The sequence below is a fragment of the Eleutherodactylus coqui genome, unplaced genomic scaffold (assembly GCF_035609145.1).
Source record: "Eleutherodactylus coqui strain aEleCoq1 unplaced genomic scaffold, aEleCoq1.hap1 HAP1_SCAFFOLD_384, whole genome shotgun sequence".
Classification (NCBI taxonomy): Eukaryota; Metazoa; Chordata; class Amphibia; order Anura; family Eleutherodactylidae; genus Eleutherodactylus; species Eleutherodactylus coqui.
In genome coordinates this window covers 95,001-102,959 of record NW_027102147.1, presented here as the reverse complement: position 1 = coordinate 102,959, position 7,959 = coordinate 95,001, and positions in this window count along the sequence as shown.

Sequence of the window (7,959 nt, the reverse complement as noted above, 5' to 3'; positions counted from 1 at the left end):
GGCCGACAGGCTGGCTGGCTGCCCGGGCAGACCCCGCTCTCCGAGCGGCCGGGCCCCAACGTTCGAGAGGTGTAGGAAGCCACCTTGGGGGTGCTGCGGAGGCCCCCCTGACACCGCCTCCAAGCCCTTGCTGAGAGCCCTGTCCTAGCTGCCTGCGCGGGCAGGCGGGACCCCCCAGTAGGCCGTGCACAGCCCGCGGCAGCCACTGCTGAAGCCCAGGGCAGTTGGCAGAGATGAGTCTTTGAGGAAAAACGACAAAGTCCAAACGCTCCAGGCGCCGGCCAGGGGTGCGGACCCGGCTGGACGGGCCGGCGGGAGCTGCGGCGGCTTGGGAAGAGCCGAGTGTCAATGCATGTCCTGAGAACCGGAAAGGGGACAAACTAGTAGCTCCAGGCCGGGATGGAGTTCCAGGAGGTGGGCCTGACTCCGGAGGTTTTCCCCTTGGCATTTTCCCATTGGCCACAATGGGGGAAGTCAAAAAAGCACCCCCAGCAGATGTATGCAGAGGGGCTGGCTGGTGATGGGGAGCGGGCTGTTGGCAGCGGTGTGCTGGCTGCAGAGGTGTGCATGGGCGGCTGCGGAGGGCCCCCTGAGTGCACCTGCCCGTGGTGGCTGAAAACCCAGGCTGAGCCTCCGATGTGCCCGGGCAGGACCCCAGGAGGCCGGGCACAGAACGCCGGTTGCCCCCTTGCCGTTTGACGAAGCTTGCACGGTCAGAAAAGTTTCAAAGTCCCAATGGGGAGAGAGTGGTGACGGCGAGGGGGTGCTGGCTGCTCCAGGGGCCGGGGGCAACCCCTGGAGGCTGGGCACGGACCGCGGCCGCCCCCCTTGCAGTCGGACAATGTCTGAGGAGACAAGTCATGAAAATGACAAAGTCCAAACGCTCCAGGCGTGCCGGCCAGGGGTGCGGACCCGGCTGGCCGGGCCGGCGGGGGCTGCAGCTGCCGGTGCTGAGCCGAGTGTCAGTGCAGGTCCTGAGAACCGGGAAGGGGACAAACCGGTGGCTCCAGGCCGAGCTCTAGTTCCAGGAGGTCGGCCTGACTCTGGAGGTTTTCCCCTTGGCTTTTCCCCATAGGCCAAAAGGGGGGAAGTCAAAAAAGCACCCCCGCCAGATGTATGCAGAAGGGGCTGGCTGGTGATGGGGAGCGGGCTGTTGGCAGCGGTGTGCTGGCTGCAGAGGTGTGCATGGGCGGCTGCGGAGGGCCCCCTGAGTGCACCTGCCCGTGGTGGCTGAAAACCCAGGCTGAGCCTCCGATGTGCCCGGGCAGGACCCCAGGAGGCCGGGCACAGAACGCCGGTTGCCCCCTTGCCGTTTGACGAAGCTTGCACGGTCAGAAAAGTTTCACAGTCCCAACGGGGAGAGAGTGCTGACGGTGAGGGGGTGCTGGCTGCTCCAGGGGCCGGGAGGGAGGCCCTGGATGTGGGCCTGGGGGTGTGGAGGGGCCCCCTGAGAGCACCTACCAGCAGTTGCTCAAGACCCTGCCTGAGCCTCCGGTGTTGCAGGGTAGGACACCCATTGGCGGGGAACAGCAGGTGGCAGCCCCTGCTGAAGTCCTTGGCAGTTGGCAGAGATGAGTCTTGGAGAAAAAAAACGACAAAGTCCAAACTGCTCCGGGCGCCGGTCAGGGGGGCGGACCCGGCTGGCCGGGCCGAGGGGAGCTGCGGCGGCTGGGGAAGAGCCGAGTGTCAAGGCATGTCCTGAGAACCGGGAAGGGGGCAAACCAGTAGCTCCAGGCCGAGCTGGAGTTCCAGGAGGTTGGCCTGACTCTGGAGGTTTTCCCCCTGGCTTTTCCCCATAGGCCAAAATGGGGGAAGTCAAAAAAGCACCCCCGCCAGATGTATGCAGAAGGGGCTGGCTGGTGATGGGGAGCGGGCTGTTGGCAGCAGTGTGCTGGCTGCAGAGGGCCCCCGAGGTGCTGCACCTACCAGTAGTTGCTCAAGACCCCCCCTGACCCTCCGGTGTTGCAGGGCAGGACACCCAGGAGGCGGGGAACAGCCGTGGCAGCCCCTGCTGAATCCCACGGCAGTTGGCAGAGATGAGTCTTTGAGAAAAACGACAAAGTCCAAACGCTCCAGGCGCCGGCCACGGAGGGCGGACCCGGCTGGCCGGGCCGGCGGGAGCTGCGGCGGCTGGGGCTGAGCCGAGTGTCGATGCTTGTCGTGAGAACCGGTATGAGGGTAATCCTGGGCCCTCGGGGCCGAGGCACGGTTCCAGGAAGGCGGAAGGAGCGGGCCTGTTCCCCCTGATAGCGCCGACGGCGGTAAATTAAGGCCTCGCAAAACGTCAGGACGAACACCTTTTTTGCATATAAGGGAACGAGCGGTGTGCGGTCTTTGACAAAGTGACTATTTCTCAGAGTGCTGGGAAGGGAGTGGGGGCCGCTCAAAGTCAAAGCACCGCGGCCGCCCCTCTGCCACCTCCCTGGGAGCAGAGTCATCGAGCGCGAGTGTCCCCACTCCGCCTGTCCAGGCCGCGGGGCCGACAGGCCGGCTGGCTGCCCGGGTAGACCCCGCTCTCCGAGCGGCCGGGCGCCACGTTCAAGAGGTGTACGAAGCCACCTGTGGGGGGTCTGCGGAGGCCCCCCTGAGAGCGCTGATAACCCTGTCCTAGCTGCCTGCGCGGGCAGGCGGGACTCCCCCAGGAGGCCGTGCACAGCCCGCGGCAGCCACTGCTGAAGCCCAGGGCAGTTGGCAGAGATGAGTCTTTGAAAAAACGACAAAGTCCAAACGCTCCAGGCGCCGGCCACGGGGGGCGGACCCGGCTGGCCGGGCCGGCGGGAGCTGCGGCTGCCGGGGCTGAGCCGAGTGTCAATGCATGTCGTGAGAACCGGTATGAGGGTAATCCTGGTCGCTCCGGGCCGAGGCACGGTTCCAGGAGGGCGGAAGGAGCGGGCCCGTTTCCCCTGATAGCGCCGACGGCGGTAAATTAGGGCCTCGCAAAACGTCAGGACGAACACCTTTTTTGCATATAAGGGAACGAGCGGTGTGCGGTCTTTGACAAAGTGACTATTTCTCAATGTGCGGAGTGGGGACCGCTCAAAGTCAAAGCACCGCGGCCGCCCCTCTGCCACCTCCCTGGGAGCAGAGTCATCGAGCGCGAGGGTCCCCACTCCGCCTGTGCAGGCCGCGGGGCCGACAGGCTGGCTGGCTGCCCGGGCGACCCCCCTCCGAGATGCCGGGCCGGGGCAGACTGTGCAAACGCGCGCGGGCGTGTTTTCTTCCCCTGGGGTGGAGCCCTTCCACCCCACGCCGTCCGAGGCCCGTTGGCCTCGGGCGGCCTGCCTCCGAGAGTGGGAGAGAGACGGAGGACGGCGGCCCGCGGCGGCGCGAGGCGTCCCCGTTGCTCCACCACGACTGCCAGCCGGTCGATCCTACCGGTAGCCTGGGCTTGTCTCCGCTCCGCCTGTCCAGGCCGCGGGGCCCACAGGCGGCTTGCCTGGGAAGACCCCGCTCTCACCGAGCGGCCGGGCGCCACGTTCAAGAGGTGTACGAAGCCACCTGTGGGGGGTCTGCGGAGGCCCCCCTGAGAGCGCTGATAACCCTGTCCTAGCTGCCTGCGCGGGCAGGCGGGACCCCCAAGAGGCCGGGCACAGCCCGCGGCAGCCCCCGCCGAAGTCCACGGCAGTTGGCAGAGACGAGTCTTGGAGAGAAAACGACAAAGTCCAGACGCTCCAGGCGCCGGCCAGGGGTGCGGACCCGGCTGGCCGGGCCGGCGGGAGCTGCGGCTGCCGGGGCCGAGCCGAGTGTCGACGCATGTCGTGAGAACCGGTATGAGGGTAATCCTGGGCCCTCGGGGCCGAGCTACGGTTCCATGAAGGCGGAAGGAGCGGGCCTGTTTCCCCTGATAGCGCCGACGACGGTAAAATAAGGGCTCGCAAAACGTCAGGACGAACACCTTTTTTGCATATAAGGGAACGAGCGGTGTGCGGTCTTTGACAAAGTGACTATTTCTCAGAGTGCTGGAGTGGGGACCGCTCAAAGTCAAAGCACCGCGGCCGCCCCTCTGCCACCTCCCTGGGAGCAGAGTCATAGAGCGCAAGTGTCCCCACTCCGCCTGTGCAGGCCGCGGGGCCAACAGGCTGGCTGGCTGGCTGCCCGGGCGACCCCCCTCCGAGATGCCGGGCTGAGGCGTAGGCAGCCGCCTCCATCACCACCACCCAAGGCGAGAGAGTGGGTCAACGGGAGAGCCGTCGCGGCCGGGGGACCCTCGCCGCGCCCATGTCCGGGGAAGGACCACAAGGGCCCTGCTCCCCGGCGCCCCGGCGAGCGGGTTCACCCTCGGCGCGTACGGCTCTCGAGGATGGGGAAGGGACGCGCGTGGGCGTCCCTCCCGTCCCCCGCGGAAGAAGGCGAGCGACTCTGCGCGTCGGGACACCCCGCGGAGCCCCCTGCGGGGGGAGTACTCCGGGGGAGAAGCGTGGCGCAGGGGGTGCAGCCCTTTCCCAGGCCACCGTGCGACGGCGTCGGTGGGGCCGACGCCGAGAGAGAGAACGATCCGGGCTCTCCCGCCTCAGGGCGGCCGAGAGCGGGGCCACGGGCCCCACGTTTGGTGACGGTTTTCCCGAAAGCGAAGGACCCCCGCCTGTCCCCTCGGGCTCCGGCCGATGCGGGCGGTCCAGGGCGGGGATAGGGGACGGCGGCCTGCGGACGACGCGCTTTATCCCCAGAAGGAGCGAGGCATGAGGGGGTGTTCCACCCCCGCCGGCCGGTCTCGCTCCTTCTCCGGGCTACGCCTCGGCGGAGTAAAGACCCCCGGGTCAACGCTCCCGCGTCCGGGTGCCGCCGCGCGTCCCCTTCCCGCGGGGGGTGGATCCCTTCCACCCCTGGCCGTCCGAGGCCCGTGCGCCTCGGGCGGCCTCCCTTCCGAGAGAGGGAGAGAGAGACGGAGGACGGTGGTCCGCGACGGCGCGAGACGTCCAAGTTGTGTTCCCCACGGCGGCTACCCGGTCGATCCCGCCCGCCGGTAGCCTTGGCTTGCCCCCACTCCGCCTGTCCAGGCCGCGTGGCCGACAGGCTGTTTGCCCGGGTAGACCCTGCTCTCACCGAGCGGCCGGGCCCCAACGTTCAAGAGGTGTACGGAAGCCACCTTGGGGTGGAGCCCTTCCACCCCTGGCCGTCCGAGGCCCGTGCGCCTCGGGCGGCCTCCCTTCCGAGAGAGGGAGAGAGAGACGGAGGACGGTGGTCCGCGACGGCGCGAGACGTCCAAGTTGTGTTCCCCACGGCGGCTACCCGGTCGATCCCGCCCGCCGGTAGCCTTGGCTTGCCCCCGCTCCGCCTGTCCAGGCCGCGTGGCCGACGGGCTGTTTGCCCGGGTAGACCCCGCTCTCACCGAGCGGCCGGGCCCCAACGTTCAAGAGGTGTACGGAAGCCACCTTGGGGTGGAGCCCTTCCACCCCTGGCCGTCCGAGGCCCGTGCGCCTCGGGCGGCCTCCCTTCCGAGAGAGGGAGAGAGAGACGGAGGACGGTGGTCCGCGACGGCGCGAGACGTCCAAGTTGTGTTCCCCACGGCGGCTACCCGGTCGATCCCGCCCGCCGGTAGCCTTGGCTTGTCCCCGCTCCGCCTGTCCAGGCCGCGGGGCCGACGGGCTGTCTGCCCGGGTAGACCCTGCTCTCACCGAGCGGCCGGGCCCCAACGTTCAAGAGGTGTACGGAAGCCACCTTGGGGTGGAGCCCTTCCACCCCTGGCCGTCCGAGGCCCGTGCGCCTCGGGCGGCCTCCCTTCCGAGAGAGGGAGAGAGAGACGGAGGACGGTGGTCCGCGACGGCGCGAGACGTCCAAGTTGTGTTCCCCACGGCGGCTACCCGGTCGATCCCGCCCGCCGGTAGCCTTGGCTTGCCCCCACTCCGCCTGTCCAGGCCGCGTGGCCGACAGGCTGTTTGCCCGGGTAGACCCTGCTCTCACCGAGCGGCCGGGCCCCAACGTTCAAGAGGTGTACGGAAGCCACCTTGGGGTGGAGCCCTTCCACCCCTGGCCGTCCGAGGCCCGTGCGCCTCGGGCGGCCTCCCTTCCGAGAGAGGGAGAGAGAGACGGAGGACGGTGGTCCGCGACGGCGCGAGACGTCCAAGTTGTGTTCCCCACGGCGGCTACCCGGTCGATCCCGCCCGCCGGTAGCCTTGGCTTGCCCCCGCTCCGCCTGTCCAGGCCGCGTGGCCGACGGGCTGTTTGCCCGGGTAGACCCCGCTCTCACCGAGCGGCCGGGCCCCAACGTTCAAGAGGTGTACGGAAGCCACCTTGGGGTGGAGCCCTTCCACCCCTGGCCGTCCGAGGCCCGTGCGCCTCGGGCGGCCTCCCTTCCGAGAGAGGGAGAGAGAGACGGAGGACGGTGGTCCGCGACGGCGCGAGACGTCCAAGTTGTGTTCCCCACGGCGGCTACCCGGTCGATCCCGCCCGCCGGTAGCCTTGGCTTGTCCCCGCTCCGCCTGTCCAGGCCGCGGGGCCGACGGGCTGTCTGCCCGGGTAGACCCCGCTCTCACCGAGCGGCCGGGCCCCAACGTTCAAGAGGTGTACGGAAGCCACCTTGGGGTGGAGCCCTTCCACCCCTGGCCGTCCGAGGCCCGTGCGCCTCGGGCGGCCTCCCTTCCGAGAGAGGGAGAGAGAGACGGAGGACGGTGGTCCGCGACGGCGCGAGACGTCCAAGTTGTGTTCCCCACGGCGGCTACCCGGTCGATCCCGCCCGCCGGTAGCCTTGGCTTGCCCCCGCTCCGCCTGTCCAGGCCGCGGGGCCGACGGGCTGTCTGCCCGGGTAGACCCCGCTCTCCGAGCGGCCGGGCCCCAACGTTCAAGAGGTGTACGGAAGCCACCTTGGGGGGGCTGCGGTGCCCCCCTCCCCGAGAGTGCCTCCCAGGCCGAGGGAGCCCGGCGGTCGAGTGTCGTAGGAAAGCGCGTGCCACGGCTGTGTCGGTCACAGGGGCCAGAGGTAGTTTGGGCAACGGCTTAGATCCGTATGAAGCTCATCCTTTCCGGCCTGTTCTGGCGGCGGCTAGGCGTGCGCGCACGGCACGACGCCCCTGGCTCCAGCGATGCGACGGCGCCCCGCACCCCACTCTCCGGGCCGAGCAGAGTGGCCGCTCTCGCTCCTTGGAGCAGAGCCCCCGAGTGCAAGTGTCCCCGCTCCGCCTGTCCAGGCCGCGGGGCCGACAGGCTGTCTGCCCGGGTAGACCCCGCTCTCCGAGCGGCCGGGCGCCACGTTCAAGAGGTGTACGAAGCCACCTTGGGGGGCTGCGGTGCCCCCCGCCCCGAGAGTGCCTCCCAGGCCGAGGGGAGCCTGGCGGTCGAGTGTCGTAGGAAAGCGCGTGCGCGGCTGTGTCGGTCACACGGGCCAGAGTTAGTTTGGGCAACGGCTTAGATCCGTATGCAGCTCAACCTTTCCGGCCTGTTCTGGCGGCGGCTAGGCGCGCGCGAACGTCACGACGCCCCTGGTTCCAGCGAGGCGACGGCGCCCCGCACCCCGCTCTCCGGGCCGTGCAGAGCGGCCGCTCTCGCTCCTTGGAGCAGAGCCCCCGAGCGCAAGAGTCCCCGCTCCGCCTGTCCAGGCCGCGGGGCCGACAGGCTGTCTGCCCGGGTAGACCCCGCTCTCCGAGCGGCCGGGCCCCAACGTTCAAGAGGTGTACGGAAGCCACCTTGGGGGGGCTGCGGTGCCCCCCGCCCCGAGAGTGCCTCCCAGGCCGAGGGAGCCCGGCGGTCGAGTGTCGTAGGAAAGCGCGTGCGCGGCTGTGTCGGTCACACGGGCCAGAGTTAGTTTGGGCAACGGCTTAGATCCGTATGCAGCTCAACCTTTCCGGCCTGTTCTGGCGGCGGCTAGGCGTGCGCGCACGGCACGACGCCCCTGGCTCCAGCGATGCGACGGCGCCCCGCACCCCACTCTCCGGGCCGAGCAGAGTGGCCGCTCTCGCTCCTTGGAGCAGAGCCCCCGAGCGCAAGTGTCCCCGCTCCGCCTGTCCAGGCCGCGGGGCCAACAGG